The sequence below is a fragment of the Choloepus didactylus genome, chromosome 12 (genome assembly GCF_015220235.1).
Source record: "Choloepus didactylus isolate mChoDid1 chromosome 12, mChoDid1.pri, whole genome shotgun sequence".
NCBI lineage: Eukaryota > Metazoa > Chordata > Mammalia > Pilosa > Megalonychidae > Choloepus > Choloepus didactylus.
This window is the reverse complement of record NC_051318.1, coordinates 56,935,457-56,956,284: the sequence shown is the minus strand read 5'-3', so window position 1 is coordinate 56,956,284 and position 20,828 is coordinate 56,935,457.

Sequence of the window (20,828 nt, the reverse complement as noted above, 5' to 3'; positions counted from 1 at the left end):
TTGATCCTGTTGAGGCTTGCTTGAATGCATTTATGGGGTGGGCACAGAATAGGCTTCACTCTAGGGCAAAATTGGAGTCCCATTATGAATGCATGACCATTATGACTGCTTGTTTATTCAGTGTCATCACTTGACTCTGTCTGGTGGGAACTTGAACAATTCTAAGCCCTGTAAATAACTTTATGATTTTGCCTATTTTCTCTGCATACCAGCTGAAGAAGAAAGAATTTAGAGAAGCTCTGCTATCTCTGCAATTATGGAGGAAAGTTTAGAGTGGCAGTAGTATAGCATAATATAGAATTAATAAAATTGTTTAAATGTCATCACATAGCTTTGATCGAGCAGGTTGGATAAACAATTTGACTGTGGTTAAGAAGAAGATGTACAGAGGAAGTCTCATTCTCATATTTATAAGTCTTTACAAATAGCAGAAATCCTGAATTCTATTGAGAAGATCACTGCAACTAGAAAGTAGCTTGCAGTTATGTCTACCTACCACCAATAGCCATTTTAAATGTTATTCGTCACAGGATGAGAGAATATGGATCATGCATCTATGCACATGTACCAATATCCCATCAGTCCTGCTAAACATTTGCTTCTAAATATGATAAGAAAATTGAATTTAGTCTCATAAATTATTTTTTAAAGCTGTCACCATCACAACCAAGAAGAACAGCAATTTTTAAAATTATATCCCTCAATCTAACTAGAAAATATAATGATGTAGAGATTAAGAGTCTGTTTTAAGAATAACTGTCTGCCAGAAAAGAGCATCCTGGACAAATAGTATGAGTCTACCCACTATTTGTTGGGTGTGTTGAACAAGTAACAACCTTTTCATGCATCAGTTGTCTTATCTCTTATGTAGGAATAATATCTACCTCATAGAATCCTTGTGAGTATTCAGTAAATTTTAAATGTAAAGCACTTAGAACATATCTAGCTTGTATTAATAACTACATAATATGAAAATTATTACTATCTCCCTATATCCTCTTAATTTTATTTTATGACAACTATATACTCGGATTGGTACATTTCAGAGAAAGTTCCATTCATGGAATGGACAAGAAGTTTTGTTGCTCTAGATACTGTTAGAGAAATCGCTCCACAGACTTGGTCTGAATCTGGTCAGTTAAAAATCCATTTTGGATTTCATTTTGTCCTCCATTAGATCTGAGGATTACAGGTGCAGAATAGATTTATATGGAGTAAAATAATGAATTAGGTCAGTGTCTAAACAGTTTTTTACAATGGCAATGACATGGTATTGTACAGAGAAGAAATTGCAACCTTTCCTGGGAGCATATTACTCACAATGGCACCCTGCAATTCTTCCAATAAAGATTAAACCCATCAATAAAATGAATCATTTCCTTTTCTTCTCTCTCATAGAAGGAACTGCGTAAATTGGCCTTGGCTTTGAACAAATGTGTATGAAGGAATCCCCTAATCATATAACCAAAAATCCATGGTACTTTAGATCTAGCAGCAACATGAAAAAACACTTTTTACAAGGCTCTCATTTATAGGAAGAAATTACACTGATAATTTGAATTGTTTGCCTTGGGTTACTATTTGGTGGAAAAGTAGGAACTGGACCTAGGTTCTCTAGATTTTCAGGGTAGTCATCTTTCCCCTATATTTTCTTGCCTAAAATTGCAGGAAATAAGGTATTAGACAAAAGACTGAAGACAGAAATCTAAAGGCACAAAAGTTATTTTTTTCAATGCTTTCCCCCTCCCTTAGATAATGTTTTTCCCTCTTCAGCACCAATTTCTTTCCTTCCTCTGGAGGCTCTGGTGTTTTCCACATTGCCCACTCTCAGGAAGAGTACCTCGTTCACTAACTCATCCGAAAAAATAAATGATCTTAACCCAAAGGAATAATATCCTAACAATGAAGTTTTAATAATGGGCTTCCTGGGTAAACAGTTTTCCAGGTGGGATACTTTCTAAGCCTCCCTACAAATCATGGACAAGGGACTATGTAAGTCTAGCCTATACTTGAGAAAGTACTATTGTCTTGTAATCCCAGTAAGGCTTCATCTTTTAGACAGCCCCCACCACAGTTCTGGTAGCCCTGGCTTTATAATCTGGATATCCTCAAGTGGCAAGATGAAACAGATTCTTCAGTCAAGAGTCCTCGATCTTTTCCTAAAGAAGAAGTATCTATGACCTTTGCCTGAGAAATTACACCAGCTAAACCAAATGCTGAATTGTTATTGAGAGGAAAGGTGGGTGCAGCCATGAAAAAGGGGCTGGCATTTTTACCCAGGTACTAAAAGTGGAAAATCAAAGATGGGAGTCTCCACAATCAGCAGATGGTTTCATGACTTGCTCACCTGAGTGCTATGCTAGACCCTAAGAATCTACAGTCATAAGATAGCCACAGGTTTTCCCTGATATCAGGTGCCTAGAATGGAAAAATCCAATCAGACCAAATGGAAATATTTCTTTAATGGTGTTCCTTTGAGGACATTATCCATCTTTGATGACTGCCTCACCCCAGAAAGGCTATTGCTATTCCTTATACTTGAATGTTAGAAGGTATTACCTACTAAAGATTATGGCTTAATTCCCTCAGAGACTATCAAAAAGTCCCCATATAACCCAGAGTAATTTAAATTCATGAGTTCCGAATTTTATAAAATGTAACTGTAATCATTGCAGTTACTCATGGCTCTTGTCAAAAAAAGTTTGTTTAAAGATCATTTTAACGAAGGCACCATTGTCCCCCCAAATTCAACTATAACTACTCTTCATATTTTATTTGATTTTTAAATTTTCATTGTCCCTAAAATTCATATATAAAAGAATAATCATGTGATGTTTCAGGTTTTAAAACTGCTCTTAGAATTGAGAATTATGATTAGGAAAAAAAAAAAAGTCATGTCCTACTAGTATTTGCTGCCAAATACAGATTTCTACTCAGTGACCCCTTATGGTAATGACCCAAAGCTGTAATTTTCTAGCGAAATATTTCAGACATTTGTGGTAGCTGTCAAAAATTTAGAAACAGGTACATCAATGACAAAATTTATTATATTTATTCAATAACTCTTAGCTATTATTGCATTTTATTTCTCGCCTTGGTTAGTCATCTTAATTGGTGTCACTTTTTCCTCAACAGAATCCTATATTGCTTAATAGGAAAGTGCAATATTTTTTAATAGGGTAGCGAAATAATTTTATGTACTTCACACATTTGATTATTATCCTAACTTTGTAAGATAAGCAAGGTAGTGTCATTAGCTTTATTCTATTTGTAAGAACAAAAACAGAAACAAAGATTGAGGTGCAAAGAGGGTATATAGTTTGTCCAAAAACAGAAGCTTAAAGGTGCCCTAATCACTCTTTTAAAAATGCTGACAAATCACAAAATTTATCAGTGATACAAATGTTTTTACCTCCTTGTTCACAATACATCTATAGAGAAAGTCTAATATATAACTACCTTTACTACATTTCCAAAAAGTGCATATTTTTATGACTCCTACTCAACTTTTCTAGTTTGCTGTAAGAAAATGAGTACCTGAAAGTGAGCCATGAAAAGATACCATCAGACTATCAGAAACAAGTGAAAAGCCATAAAGAGCCAGTTTCCATCTATCCCCGCCTCCTCCCACAAAGCCCACCAAAGGGAAAAAAAAAAAAACAAAAAAAAACCAGCAGGCTTGTAAGCACCCAGCGCTGGCCAGAGCTGTTTGATTGCTTAAGCCGGGTGGTCAGACAATAGGACCAGAAAGAATGGCCGCTTCCTTCCTTCCTGTTGAGTGTTCTGCCTGAGTGAGCAAATTCAATAGCACTTTGCTTCACAGTAACACTAGGCTCTAGCACGAGGGAAAATCAACAAAGAGCCATTCTAGGGCATTTCCAACCCCACCTCAACCAAGCCTCGGAGCTATAGAACCACGGGAGAGGGGGCGGCCAGATTCAGGCGCTCCTGGGGGTGTGTGCATGAAAGCCCTTCAACATCCAGGTTATTGTTTATGTTGGGGTCCACTGTTTATGCTCCTCCATGCAGTTCTAGTTGTCCAATGTAGTTGCTATTTTCCATGTCCTAATCGACAATTCTCTGAAATATTTCAAAATTTTCTTAAAATCTGACTGTTTCATCGTGGCAGCAAAGACCAAATCGGTCTGGACGACTGTGATGATGGCAACTCGAAATCACCTTAGATGTTCCTCCACTAAGTCACCCTTCTTTTCCCTGTGTGACTTTTAGATCCATATAGAGAAGAAATAATAATTTGGCCAATTTGGCTGATAGGAACAGGAACCAGAGAAGGTATGAAAGACGTTAAATATTTAATACTATTTACCTCTACTTTGACTAAACTAATATTTCTAAGTTTAAATTGGAATGATTGTGACAGGTTGCCTGTAGAAACATGTATATGTGTGTGTGTGCATATTTGGAGTGCATAACTTCCATGCTCTTTAAAATCACCTAGATTGCATTTGTATACAAGAGAAATAGCATAGAAGATGATTCTCTTCCTATTTGTTTCAATGTTTTCATCTTAACTCATAATTTATGTATGTATGCATAAACTGCCAACATTTCAAGGAAATATGCCTTTAAAGTGCCTGTCAAAAATGAAATATCACCCTACGGAATAATGTATTACTTGTTTTTCCCAATCTATATGAACCACACTCAGAACAAATTGTGTGAGTCTATTACCCTTCTGTGGTAGGCAGAATTTTCAGGGATAGTCCACAAGATTACATGATCTAGTCCCTGAAACCTGTGAATGTGATGCGATGTCAGTTCCATGACTTATTATATTGTATGGCATAGTGGACCTTTGAAAAGGGATGCCAATCATCTGAGCCCTTGAATGATTAATGGGAGAAGGGGAAGTAGAAGTCAAGAAAAAAGGACTTGACACATCATTGCTGGTTTGAAGATGGAGGGAGCTATATGAGAAGGAACGCAGATCATCTCGAGTAGCTGAGTGTGACCCCAGACAACAGCCAGAAAAGAAACAGGGACCTTAGTTATAAATGCAAGAAGCTGGATTCTGCCAATAATCTGAATAAACTCGGAAGGAGATTCTCCCACCAAGCCTCTAGATAAGAGCCCAGCCTCGGACACCTTGAATTTTGCCGAGCCCACCCAGGCTCCTGATCTACAGTACCATGAGATAAGAAATGGATACTGTTTTAAGCTCCTTTGTTGTAATGTGTTATGGCAGCAATAAAAAACTAGTGCATCTTCTTTCCTCTTTTTTCAGCTGTGTTGAATTTTCTCAACTGGAGCTACAACCTTATGAACACGAAAATTATTTTCTCATCTTTTCTTGCTGATTTGGGCATCGTTTCTGCCATTGTGGCCTCCATAATGGTTGAATATTTCCATCTGTGAAGTGTATGTGTATTTATACACGTGTATTTCCACACCTGGACCTTGGTGTCATCCTACATTGTTAGAATTGCAGCATTAGAGGGCATCAAAACCATAATATGGTTAATTATATTATTTATGTGATGGATTTGAACCAGAACATCTTGGGTTTCAAACTGATCACAGATAATACTCTTTATTAATTGACTAAGGAACTTAAAATGTGTCATCTTTCAATATGAAAAACTCAACTTTACCTGCATCCTAATCATATACATAGGAATTGATTAAGCCATTTATTTTATTACATAAAACAAGTAAGGAAAATAACCTCTAAAAGATAATAATAAAATTTCCTAGGTGCCAGATACTATCCTAAACCTTTTTCATTTAAACTTTAAAACAACCTCTTATAGGAGTTACTATTACTATACCTCTTTCACAGAGGAAACAACTGAAGCTCCCAGTGGTTACAGGGTTTACCCAAGCTCACACAGCTAGAGATGGGATTTAAGCCAAGGCAATTTGACTATAGAGACCCAGTTCTTTCTTTTTTTAACTATTTAAAATGTTATTTTCTTTTGAAATAATCATAAACATAAGTAAGAGTTGCAAGTACAGAACAGAAAATGTTTTTCCTGAATCATTTAAGAGGAAGTAGCTGATCAAATGCCCATCACCACCAAATATTAAATTGTGTATTTCCTACGAACAAAAACAACACTTTCCTACGTAAGCACAATACAACCATCAAAATTAGGAAGTTAACACATGATTCTTTACCACTACCTAATACTGAGACTCTACTCAAGTTTTACCATCTGACCAAATAATGTCCTTTTTAAGAAATTGATGCAGTGCAGAATCACACCTTGTGTTTAGATGCCATGTCTCTTTGGTCTGAAACAGTTACTTAGTCTTTAACTTTAAAAACCTTGACACGTTTGAAAATTATAAACCAATTATTTTATAGAATATCCCTCAATTTCAGTTTTTCTGATGTTTCCTCCTAATTAGATTCAAGTTACGCATTTTCGGCAGGTATATTACAAAATGATGCCATGTTCCAGGTGAAATCACTGCCCTGCCCCCTATGTGGGGTCAGATACCCAGGGGAGTGAATCTCCCTGGCAACATGGAATATGACTCCCGGGGAGGAATGCAGACCCGACATCGTGGGATGGAGAACATCTTCTGGACCAAAAAGGGGATGTGAAAGGAAATGAAATAAGCTACAGTGGCAGAGAGATTCCAAAAGGAGCCGAGAAGTCATTCTGGTGGGCACTCTTACGCACAATATAGACAACCTTTTTTAGGTTCTAGTGAATTGGAGTAGCTACCGGTAAATACCTGAAACTATCAAACTACAACCCAGAACCCATGAATCTTGAAGACGATTGTATAAAAATGTAGCTTATGAGGGGTGACAATGGGATTGGGAAAGCCATATGGACCACACTCCCCTTTGTCTAGTTTATGGATGGATGAATAGGAAAATGGGGGAAGGAAACAAACAAACAAAGGCACCCAGTGTTTTTTTTTGCTTTAATTGCTCTTTTTCACTTTAATTATTATTCTTGTTATTTTTGTGTGTGTGGTAATGAAGGTGTCAGGGATTGATTTTGGTGATGAATGTACAACTATGTAATGGTACTGTGAACAATCGAATGTATGCTTTGTTTTGTGTTACTGCATGGTATGTGAATATATCTCAATAAAATGAATTAAAAAAAAAAAGATACCATGTTCATATCTAATGGCACACAATTTCTCTTTAGCCCTAATTAGAGGTGTCTCTTTACTCCATTACTGATCTCTTGATTAAGGTGGTGTTTGACAGGTTTCTCTACTATGAAGTTACTTTTTCTTCCTTTGTACAAAACTGAAAGTATTTTGTGGAAAGCTATTTTGAAAATATAAAATGGTTCATTCCTCATTAAACTTTTAATTTATTAATTTATATCAGTATCTACTCATAGATTTCTACCTAATAATCACTTATAATCTATTACTATCAGTATTTAATTTTATGTTTAAATTACCTCATTTTTGGCCAGAAGGCAACCATTTCTTCTGGCTTGTGTGTCCATTTAACGTGATCCCATTACTATTATTACTTTTTTTTTTTTTTTTTTTTTTTTTGATGCTTTCGTTACTTTCTGGTACACTTGCTTTCTGGTATAATGGTTTTGGAATCAGCCATTTCTTCAAGGTTCTCTGGTTCCTTTGTGTTGAGAATGCTGTTTGGAAGCACAGATCTCTGCTCTAGGGGTGCTCATTGCAGTTAGAGTGTTGTCACTCCCAAGCCCTTTCACAGAATTAGGGAAAAAACATATGTGTGTATGTATGTATATATATATATATATATATACACACAAACACACATTAACATCTATGTTTATTTCTATTTCTGTCTTTCTACATTAGAATCCATGAGTATAAACCAATATCTCCAATTCCAATCCAAAACCACAGGGTTAACTGTCATTTTCTCCCTTTCCTTATTTTTTTTTTTTTGATTTTTTTTAATTGAGATTGTTCACATACTATACCATTATCCAAAGATCCAAAGTGTACAATCAATTGCTCATGGTACCATCATACAGCTGTGCATCCATCACCAAAATTAATTTTTTTTCAATTTTTAGAACATTTTCATTACTCCAGAAAAGAAATAAAGACAAAAAAAGGAAACTCAAATCCTCCCATACCCCTAACCACCCCCCTCCATTATTGATTCATAGTTTTGGTATAGTACATTTGTTACTGTTGATGAAAGAATGTTAAAATACTACTAACTGTAGTATATAGTTCACAATAGATATATATATTTTTTCTATATGCCCCTCTATTATTAACTTCTAGTTATAGCATCATACATTTGTTCTAGTTCATCAGAGAGATTTCTAATATTTGTACAATTAATCATGGACATTGTCTACCACAAGATTCACTGTTTCATACATTCCCAACTTTCCTTCTGGTGACATGAGTGGCTCTGAGCTTTCCCTTTCTACCACCTTCACACAACATTCAACAATGTTAGTTATTCTCACAATGTGCTACCATCACCTTTCTCCATTTCCAAACATGTAAGTTCAGCCTAGTTGAACATTCTGCTCATAATAAGCAACTGCTCCCCATTTGTTAGCCTCGTTCTATATCCTGGTAACTTATGTTTCATATCTATGAGTTTACGTATTATAATTAGTTCTTATCAGTGAGACCCTGCAATATTTGTCCTTATATGTCTGTCTTATTTCACTCAATATAGGGCCCTCAAGGTTTCTTCATCAACCCATTTTTTTTAAGACAGTTTTGTTCACACACCATATATTACATCCTAAGTAAACAATTGTTGGTTCCCTGTATAGTCACGTATTTATATATTCAGCACCATTGCCACTATCTACATAAGGGCATCTCCATTTCTTCCACAAAGAAGGAGGAAGAGTCAAAGAAGGTAGAGGGACAGAAGAAAAACAAAAAAGAGAGAGAGAGAGAGAGAGAAATGACAGGTAGAAAGCAACAAAAGGAAAGATAGCAATAAACTAAAGTAGAATAAAGAGTCAGACACCATCACCAATGGCAGGAGTCCCATACCCTTCTTCTATGTGCCCCCTCCCATATGCATTTACCTTTGGTATATTGCCTTTGTTATATTAAAGGAAGCATGATACAATGTTTCTGTTAATTATAGTCTCCAGTTTGCATTGATTGCTTTTCCCCCCAATACCACCCTATTTTTAACCCCTTGCAATGTTGACATTAATTTGTTCTACCTCATGTAAAAACATATTTGTACCTTTTATTACAATCATTGAGCACCCTAGGTTTCACTGAGTTATACAGTCCCAGTGTTTATCTTTCCTCTTTCGTTCTGATGTCCCACATGCTCTTAACCTTCCTCTTTCAACTATGCTCAACAATAGTCTTTGTTCAGTGTACTTACATTGCTATGCTACTATCTCCCAAAATTGTTTTCCAAGCCTCTAACTCCTGTCTTTTCCTTTCTGTCTGCAGTGCTTCCTGTCATTGTCTGTTTGTCAGAGAATATATTAAGCTCTCCCTCATATTTGAAGGACAGTTTTGCTGGATATAGGATTGGTGGTTGGTGGTTTTTATCTTTCAGTATCTTAAATATATCACCCCACTTCCTTCTTGCATCCATGGTTTCTATTGAGAAATCTGCACATAGTCTTGTCAAGCTTCCTTTGTATGTGATGGATCGCTTTTCTCTTGCTGCTTTCAGGATTCTTTCTTTGTCTTTGACTTTTGATAATCTGATTATTAAGCATCTTGGCCTAAGCCTATTTGGATCTATTCTGTTTGGGGTACACTGCACTTCTTGGGTATGTAATTTTATGTCTTTCATAAGAGATGGGAAATTTTCATTGATTATTTCCTCTATTATTGCTTCTGCCCCTTTTCCCTTTTCTTCTCCTTCTGGAACACCAGTGACACATACATTCCTGCATTTCATTTTGTCCTTAAGTTCCCAGTGACATTGCTCATATTTTTCCATTTTTTTCTCTATCTGTTCTTTTGTGTGTAGGCTTTCAGTTTCCTTGTTCCCCAGTTCCTGAGTGTTTTCTTCTGCCTCTTGAGATCTGCTATTGTATGTCTCCACTGTGTCTTTCATCTCGTGTTTTGTGCCTTTCATTTCCATAGATTCTGCCAGTTATTTTTCAAACTTTTGATTTCTACATTATCTATGCCCAGTGTTTTCATTATATGCTTCATCTCTTTTGCTATATCTTCCGTAAACTTTTTGAATTGATTTAGTATTAGTTGTTTAAATTCCTGTATCTCAGTTGAAGTGTAAGTTTTTTCCTTTGACTGTGCTATAATTTTGTTTTTCTTAGTGTAGGTTGTAGTTTTCTGTTGTCTAGGCATGTGGTTTCCTTGTTTACCCCAATCAGGTTTTCCCAGACCAGAGCTGGCTCAGGTCTTAGAAGGAGGGAATAGTATCCAGTTTCCCTGAGAGAGTCTTAGAAGATTGGTATACCCTGTGAGGCCTCAAGTCACTGTGCTTTTCTTCCCAGCAGGTGGCACCTGTCAGCCTGTAGCTCCAGACTGGTTTAAGGAGATGTGGCCCATGGCACTTTTCCCCCAGGCTCTGGGGTCTGGTTCTGAATGGAAGGTGTATACTAGGGGCCTGGGCCCCACCTCGTTCCTCTTAGGGAAGATACCTCCCCCTAGGGAGAGTTTATTAGCATTTGAAAAGTCTCTCTGCCTGTACTATCTCCACCCTTATCTAGGTCAGAATGCTGGGAACCAAAAATGTCTGAGGCTTTCTCCACTGAGCTGAAAAATGGACAGAAAGCCCTTTCAGGGTCAGTCTGCAGCCACCCTCCGGCTCTCCAAGGTCAGTTGTCACCAAAAGCCTCTGTCTACTTGTTGGGGATTCATAGCTTGTATTGGGCAGTCCACATTTGTTAATTAAAACCCAAGCTGGAGCTCAGCTGAGCTATATTCACTTGCTGAGAGAGTGCTGCTCTCTAGCACTACAGCACTGCGAGGCTTTGCAGTTCGGACCATGAGAAGAGGGGCTCCCAGCTTGGATCCACAGTTTTTACTTACAGATTTTATGCTGAGATCTCGGGCATTCCTCCCAATTCAAGTTGGTGTATGATGAGTGGACAGTCACATTTGTCCCCGCAGTTATTCCAGATTATTTACTAGCTGCTCCTAGTTGTTTATTAGTTGTTCCAGGGGGACAACTAGCTTCTACTCCTCTCTATGCCACCGTCTTCTTCTGTCTCCTCCCTTTCCTTATTTTTAACTTTCTTTTCGGGACATTAAGAGCCTGTATCACATTATCCTTCATGTATTTATGTGTTCAATAAATCAGGAGATTGATTCCTGTATGTAACCAATCGCCATCACACCACAGCTCCCCTTTCTCTGAATGGAAGCTTTCCTCACCCTTATGACTCTAAGCTCTCTTTCTGGGATTCCTGCAACATGTGGAAGCCCTCCTCATCCTGCTTCAGCTCTAAAACCACACCAGGCTTTTTCTCCCCCCACCATGGAGACTTTCCTATTCTAGCTCGGACTCTGAAACTTGATGCCAAGCTGAGCCCCTCCCCCTCCACATGTAGATGCCCTCATCACCCCACTTTGACTGAACACATTAGCCACCCAGACTGAACACCTTTCTGGGCTGTGACACCCAATGCTAGACCACCCAAGTGTGGATGCCTTCCTCACCATGCTTGGGATCTCCTGTCATCTGCCAGGGGTTTTCCCTGCAGGGAACCCTCCTCGCACTAGAGCCCCAGTTCTTAACCACTCACATGGATAAGAAGAAGAAAAAGCCTGTTACACTTCACTTACACAATGATTTCATTTATAAGAATTAGTACCTGGCATGATAGGTAACAAGGCTGAAGAACCTACCTGCCCAGGAATAGGGAGAGAGGATTGAGTAACTCATTTTACCCTGATTTCAGAGATACCTTAAACAAAATTAACCGAGTTGGAGAATTCTGTACTCAGTGATTCCGTTATGCCAGTCACCTTCTTTTCCAGGAAATGATACCTTTCTCTTTGAAAACTTCTCTGAAGCATAGGGTAGATTTATGCTAATGAATGGACAAATTCCATTTTATTTTTTACAGAAAGTGTTAAGCTTTCCATTCAGTCTCTGCCTTAATAAAGGGTGGTTTCCTCTGAACTAGAGCTTTGTACATATACAGAGAAAGATACCACTTCTAAGTCACCCTCCAGTACTACTGTATTAGCTAAGTGTTCTGTTTATACAACTTTGTGTTTCTGGCCAAATTAGTTTCTGAAGCACAATAGACTCTTAATAAATATTTAATGAGTGATTAAATAAGTGAGTAGATGACCAAATGTCAGTAGCTATGAAATTAAACTTCTTTCAATCCCTGTCATAAGGCCAAAGGAAAAAAAAAAAAAAAAAAAAAGATGGGAGCTTCATAACCAAACTATTGGTTTATATGTGCATATAAATAAGACACACATATATATCTCCTATTTTGTCCTCCAACACATATTGCTATGAGGGATGAGAGTTCTCATATTCCTTATGAAGAAGCCAGATGGGGTGACAGAAAGTCATAAAAATTTCAAAACCACTTTCTTCTCATTATCTGAAACACCCAGACACAATCATATTTATGATTATGGGATAGAGACTCTCGTCACACCTTCCTCTGTTCCTTCTTCATCACATGCACATGAGATCATCTCCAGGGTGTAAGGGGATGCAAAAGCCAAATATGAAGCACTGTCATAGTTTTGCTTTTAACAGACTCACAAACAGTACTGAATGCAGATTTTCTAACTCTAGGCTCCAATCTATCAAAATCTGTCATCTTCATACAGTACACATACACAGTTCTAACCAAACTAATCTGTTGGTATCTATCAAGATTTGAATAATTCTAATATGCAGCACAAAATTACCACTGACATCTGACATGACTTGCATAGTTTGTTTTAGGGATTGAATCATGTCCCTCATAAACACAAATTCTTAATCCTTGTTCCTATGGGTGTGAACCCATTTGTAAATAGGACCTTTTGAAGATGTTATCGTGAATTAAGGTGTGGCCAAACTTAGGGTGGGTCTTAACCTGTATGACTGGAGGCCTTATGAAGAGAGGAAATTAGGATGCAGGCAATTAGTAGAAGCTAGAAGTCAGGAGAAGAAAGAAAATGAGAAAGAAATTGCCAAGTGACAGATAATTGCCAACATCAGAACAGTACCGACTCCTAAAGCATGGCCTCGCCTACAACTTGATTTTGGACTTGTAGACTTCAAAACATGAGATAATAAATGTTTCTTGATTTAAGCCATTGTGTGGTATTTGGCATAGCAGATCTGGGAAACTAAGACTGTAACTGCTGAACAGGAAACCTTTTAAGCTGCATCAGCAAGAAGATTAAAACATATTTTAATGTCAGTAATTTTTTTTTTTTTTTTGGTTCAAATCACAGTATAATCAAACAGAAATAGTGACAAAGTTTACTACTTCTATTTATGAGGAAATATTTATAAATTAATATATATCAAGACTATTCGGTTTGAAAACCTCTTCGAATACTGGTTAGGAAAATTTAATAGTATTTAGGGCTTATGGGAATAATTTATTTAAAATTTTATTGAAACTTAGCAAAGTGGAAGATTCTCAGATGAATTTGTCTATAAAAAGTGGTAGAAAGTTAATATGAACAGGTATTTGGGGAAATACACACATACACATGTAGATATACATATAATGCAGGCATGTACACCAATTAAATCTCCTCACCATAAGATTATAGTAAAATGTACACTAAAGATGCTATGAAGTTCATTATTTACTCAAAGTAGAGCAATGTACACAGTGAACATGGTGTCTCACCTTGCATAAACTATTTAAAAAGTGTGGTTGATTGTCATTCTATACACACTTTATTCTCAAGCCTAGACTATTCTCAAGCCTAGATTTCTTTGGAAATCTTTTCATTTGTCAAAAATGAAAACAAAATACAAAAGTCTCACACTATGGTACTTCTAAAAAATATTAAACAGCTTAAGTATGTATTCTATTCCTTTTTCCTGAGTGTATTTCCTAAGTCCTGATCTGTATAGCATCTTCTCAATCTCAGCATATTCCATATAGGCTAGAAAAGAAATTAACAGGGGTAGATCCTAAGAATGACCAGTTCCAATATTGTATGGATTATTATGGGTTAGCTCTCATCAGTCCAAATGTCTACCTCCCCCAACATACGCATTTAATTATTTCAACTGATATGTGTGAAAGTGATCACTATAGCGTTGCTGTATACACACATACACAGGCACAGACATTAATTTACCAGCCCACTCCTGTGCTATACTTACACCAAAAAGTTAACCACTATCTGGCCATCTTTGTTCCACTTTGTTACATGCTGCTACTTGATTTTTTAAGCATTCACACAATAGTCTTCGTATTTTATTCCATTACAACTCAGTTTACCAGGACATTTTCATAACAAAGCAAAATATCTAGGTTCATTCGTTTATTCACTGATTGTCTGCTAAAAGTTAGGTAATGTGGTACTTTGTATAGAATAAAAGATAAACAAAAAAGTTCTGATCACCAAAAGCTCTTGGTTTAGTGGGAGACAGACTTGTGAGCAAGTACTTGCCACACTATAAATGAATTCTCTGATAATTCAGAGATTATGTTCAAAGGATGTGGAAACATGAAAAAAACATGCCCAACTAGGGCAAGGGGCTTGGGGAAACTTCATAGAAGTAACAATGTGACAGAGACAAAATATAGGGGATTAATTTTAAGTAAGGAAAAGCACCTGTTCGAAGTCTTGAGTCTTTAAAGGCAAGAGGTTGAAGGCACACAGTTCTAGAACTTCAGGGAATGGGGAAGAGGATCAGGAGATTGGCCTGAGGGATTGGTGAGTTTCGGCTGGTCAGGGCCACCTCAGCCAGGTAAAGGAGGTTTATGAGGAGGAGACTGTTCCAAATCATTTCTAAAGACAAATCAGGCAGCATTGAGAAATGTAGCCTGCAGTGGGAAGAAAAAGAAAGTAGGAGAAACAATATGAGAGGCTATTATAATTGTGTAAGCAGGTATTAATGTATGACTGAACCTTGCTATGGGGATAGAGAGGAAGGGAAAAAGCATTGGGTGTAGTTTTTTCTGTTTATTAAAACAGTTTTAATTGCAACTAAAAAGTGCTTCTCTCCTTATCAAAGAACAGTAATTTCAACAAATGGATCAACCCACACCATTTACAACAAACACTCTCTGATGCCTCTATTTCCTTGAGGACCAGGCCTTAGAGTTAAATGGAACAAACTTTGGTCTATTGATTAAACCCTGACCAAGAGATGTGTATATAGTAGGAAAGTAAAATAGCTCAATTTCATGAAGGCATTTCATATAATGTAAAATTGTCGCTAAGATGGTCATTTAAAATTTAAACCTAAAGTTTATTTTAACAAAAATAGCCTAATATCTTTATTCTTGGGGTGAAAATACATGCTCTCAGGAATGAGAATTTCCATACTAGAATGCCCAAGCTGCTAGCTTTAGAATGTTCTTTGTGATACTCCTGTTGTCTTCTTCAGAGTTCTTTGCTCTTTCCTTATCTATTCTCTAAACTTCCGTAGTTTCCTGTATACACATCTAAGTTTTTGCCTATCATTTTGTAACAGAATTACTTTGTGTGCCTCCTCTCCTTGACTACAAGTACCTTGAAGATAAGTTCTTCCCAATATAGTACCTGGCACAAAATGAGCCACTAATTATTACTGAATAATAATAAATGAGTAGAATGGCCAAACTTCAGCTCTTTCAATGGAGGAAAGGACCAAACCCTTGGCTTGATCTGACAGGGAAAATCAATTCATCAGAGTATTGCTTAGACTCTAATCCCAGAGCAGACTGGGATGACCAAACAAGAAGCACATTTATTTCTGGTGTTCATGAAGACTATATTTGCCCAGTTAACAAGAGACATCAGATTCAAGTATTATTATTTTTCACTTATCATGAATTCATTTACATAGAGATTGTTTCTATTGTAAGATTAGTCTGTCAAACATGTTCTTAGGCTGAAAGTAAACACAGCTTGGGAGGATAGATATTATTATGTCAAGTTCGTGAAACTGCAGAGGAAGTGGAAGTAAAGCAACTGTTGCAATTGAATTTTGTCCACCAAAAAGTTATGTTGATGAGTCCAAAATAATTCTAAAAAAAAAAATGTAGTGATTGGAGGGAAAGGTCTTCTCTATAGAAGAATGCTGGCTAATAAATGTAGAAGGAAGGATAGCACTATAAAGAAGAAACCATTTTGCAACCATCGATGTCGTAACTGATACTGTCAAGATTCATCAATTGTTGCTAAAACAGTTGCTAGAGAACAGATTGCTAGAGAACTGCTGGAGAATAGAACAGCTACAGTTTCAAAATGTCACCTATAAGTTGCTGCATTTGTTTACTAATTCCAAAGAGAAAGAGATGCCTTTACCAAGGAGAGCTCTGGCACATACCAAACCAAGAAATCAAACTTACCATTAGCAGTGATGGGACTTTCTGATACCATGTACCTTTTGATGTGATGGAATGTGAATGACACAATAGCACCTATATAGTATTCTTAACAAAAATATTTAACTTGAATCTGATCAACCAAACTCAGATTGCAGAGCATTCTATAAGACAACTGGCCTGGACTCTTCAAAAATATCAGTGAAGGAGAACAAGAGAGTCCGGGCATGATTCTTGATGAAAAGACACTAAACAGACATGACAACTAAATTCAATGAATGGTTCCTGATTAGATCCTGGATAAAACAAAACACATGTATAAAGGATATTTCTGGGTTAATTGGAAAAATTTGCACATGAAATATATGTTACATGATATTGTTAAAAAAAAAAAAAAAAAAGATATGTTGAAATTCTAATCCCCAGTACCATAGAATATGAACTTATTTGGAAATAGGGTCACTACAGGTGGAAGAAGGCAGGTTAAAATGAGGTCATATTGTATAATAATGTGGGCCCTTAATACAATATAATTGGTGTCATTATAAAAAGAGGGAATTTGGACATGGAGAAAGAGAGAAGATAGCCATGTGATGGATTGAGTTATGCCACAAACCAAAAGAACACATGCATTGCGGGCAAGCTACCACCAGAACCCTACAGACTTAAGAGGAAACATGGCCCAGACCATACCTTGATTCTGACATCTAGCCCCCAGAACAATTAGATAATAAATTTCTGTTGTTTTAAGCTGCCCCATTTGTGGTACTTTGCTACAGAAGCCCTAGCAAACTAAGATCATTTTAAAAGCATTTTAATCTTAAGAAAAAAAATTATTAATTCTGTCATTCAGAATTAATCTAATTTTAGAAATAAAGAGCCGAGACACAGAGAATTTAAGAAGCTGCCAAGTCACAGAGTCAATGTTTATTTGAAAGGCTGTGCTAAATACATGGATGCAGAGTTGAACTTTGATCTCTGATTTCTGACCTGTTATTTCAGAACTCCATTCACTAGTTTGCATTATCCCAAATGAATGCCTTTTTGTTGGGATTCTTTTGCATTCTCTCCGCAGTAGATATTATCAGAATTGCATGTTAAGTTGGTGTGTGTGTGTGTGTGTGTGTGTGTTTGAATGTCATATGACTTACTCTCATTTTCAAAAAGAGTCACAGAACAACCTCTAACAATTACAGACTAGGCAAAGTCAGAGATGTCCTCTGCCTTTATTAGAGGGATGAATTTGGAAAAAGCTGAGAGAAAAATGAAATTTTCCTCTAGCACCTGGTTAATAATATACCTCCATAGTAAGTCCTGTCACTCCTTCTGTAAGGTGTTTTCACACCCCCTCTAGTTAATTAGAAGCTAGACTACATGCACAATTCATAATGGGGCAGCCTTCCTTGCATTGCTGTTAACTCAGTTTTAAATATTAGAGTACATCATTATTTTGCTCTACCAATCAAAGATCAGACTCATTACATTCATTTAGTCACAAAAAATTGTGCCCTCAGAAACAGAATGAAACTTCAAGTAGAACTAAATCAGGATATTAATATTTGTAAACAATGGTGAACTCTGATAAGATTATTTTACCTGAAATCTTTTTCTGTGAACATTTTCAGCTCCCCATATTCTATTAATGATGGAGGAAAAAATGCTCTTTGTGTTTATCCTCCTTTATTTTGGTAAAATATTAAATATTTTCCTTCTTCCCTTTTTTTCCAAAGGCAGCTAATCTATCCCTTTCATGACTTTTAAGAGCTCTTCTGATGCCTTCATGTATTTTGAAGGTCTGGCCCACTATTATATTCTTTAGTTATTACTATAACAACTAAATAATCTCCCTAAATCCAAATTTCATTCTTGGCCAGCCCATTTGGTTCAAATGTGGGTATACACAGGAGAGTTTTCACAGGGTATCTTATTCCTCATCATCAGGAAGGCTTTGTTGGAAGCTTTATAAGAGGCATTCAAGGTTAAAATTCAGCATGACTCTCCCAGCGAACCTTGCACCTTCACCCCCACTCCCCACCCCCACTCCAACTCTCTGGAGTTTCCTCGTCTCCCCTCCCCCAGAGAAGGAAACTCATCAACATTAGCACACAAATGCAAAATAACCAGCCAGGCCTCTTCCTAGGAATACAAATTAGGGGCAGGTAGTTGAAGAGCTTGGAAGGCTGAACTCGTTCACAATGAAAAGGATGAATAGATGAGAGACTGAAAGTGGGGTAAAGTGTTCAGCTTTTGTCATTTAAAGTGACGTCTTTAACTCTTTGCCTTCTAGAGACTACCCCTCACAAAATAATAGAACTTTGCAATCAAGAGTTCCAGGATAAAAAAAGGTATTGAGTTTCCTTTTATAAGGTATAATGATAAAAATTAGATATTGGTTTCGCTAGGGTCTATGTCTGACAAAAATACAGTAGAGAGCCTGTGGCATTGAATAATTTATTGCAGACCTTTTTATTTAAAACAAAAAAAGGAGTGATCCACATTAGCTGACTAGTGCATCCCCTTGTTTTTCTTTCGGTCACTACTTTTAGTTAAATGCAAATCATGCTTCACTGCATTTACACTTGGCTGAGTTTTGACTCAAGAGGCGAGTTTGGATGGAACTATTTTCTAATTAGAGCTACCTTATGTAGCAATCCGTGGCATAGCCATGCCACAACTAGACTTCTGAAGTTGTGGGTGTGCACCCTGTATACCCAGAAACTAACTTTGCAAGCAAAGTCACCACCAACAGTACAGACACAAATTCTCTAGCTAAAATCTGAATCTTTCAAGTGAGATGTGCCTCAGTGGTTAGAAACAGAGCTTCAGAATAAGAAGAGGCTTTAGTGTCTTACTGTGAGACAGCTGAGGAACACAGAAGTAACCAGGCAACTTAACAAATAAAACTCAAGATTTCTACTACAACAGTACATTTTGACTTAGACCAGGGAGTAAAGTCCGGGGAAAGCAAAATTAGCGTGATGGAAACATGAGGCTCCCTGCTGTCACTCATCCCTCCCCACCACATCTAGGCCTGCTTTTCAGTAGGGTACAGATTCACAGAGAACTCCATCTCCTACCTGGATCACGAACCTATATATCTAAGAGTTCCTGGAATCCACCTGTATGTTCCACATATATCAGAAACAAATTATGTCAAAACCTGAATGCATGACCTTCTCCATCCAAATGTACTCTGCATCTTGCTTTCCCTAGCTGTATGACTGATATTATCTAAACTGGAAAATTGGATTGCATCATTAACTGCCTTTGTTAGCCAGTGGAAAATGGGATTATATCATTAACTTTATCTTTCTTTGTCAACTACGTTCAATTGGTGAGCAGATCCTGTAATCTGTTCTCCTTAAGTCATTTCTTCTCCCTCATCTTTATTGCCACTGGTTTTCTTTAAACCCATGCTTTGACCCCTTAGCCTTGATACACTTGATTGTCTTCACTTGTACACCTTAGGAATGACTGCTTGTATTTCAAGAACCAGCTCCACTGTCCCTTTGGTTAAGCTTTTCTCAACCCTTGAGTGGATGGTTGCTCCTACTCTGCCATCTAAAATGATGAAAATGTTGAACAAACTCCATTCTGTTATTTATTCTTTAGTTTTTCATTTCCAATGCAAATTTGTCCATTTAAAAAGTGTAAACCTAATAGGAAAAAAAAATGTGTTCAGAGTAAATGATTCAGAAATGTATAAAATATAAAGTGAAAGTCATGCACATTTCTTCCTCAGACAAAATCACAACTGTTAACAATTTGCTGCATGACTTTCCACCTTAAACAAACACACACACACTTGCACATGCACGTGAACGTAAACACACACATAAATGCAAGATTGAAATTTAAATACAGGCTACTCTGTAATCTGTTTTGCACTTAACATACTATGGACATTTTTTCATGTCTAACAATGACTATAGGTATATGGCATCCTTTAAAACCAGTGCAAGCAACGGGACCACTTTCTATTACATAATTGTTATAATTTATTTAACCATCTTCTATCAATAGCCATTTTGATTGTTTGACATTACTATTATGAACATGTGCTTTGGACATCCTTATACATAAATCTTAGAACATTTGCCTAATAATTCTTCAGAATAGTTTTCTAGGAATTCAGTTATGGTTTGAGAGCATGCATGTTTTTTGACATGATTAATACATACTTTACATTCATTCTCCAGAATGTTTGCGGCAGTTTTCATTTCCTCAACTGTGGACTCTTCCTTTAACCAATGGCAGGTATCTTCTCATTTTTAATCTTTGCCAGTCTTTTAGGTGATAAAGATGACTCATTTTTCTTTCTTTAACTACAAGTGAGTTTGAATATCTTTTTATATTTTACTTGCACTATTATTTTTTAATTCCTTGTTCATATTGTTTGCCCATTTTGTATTATTTGGCCTATCTTTTTCCTATTTACTAGTATATATTTTTGTATCT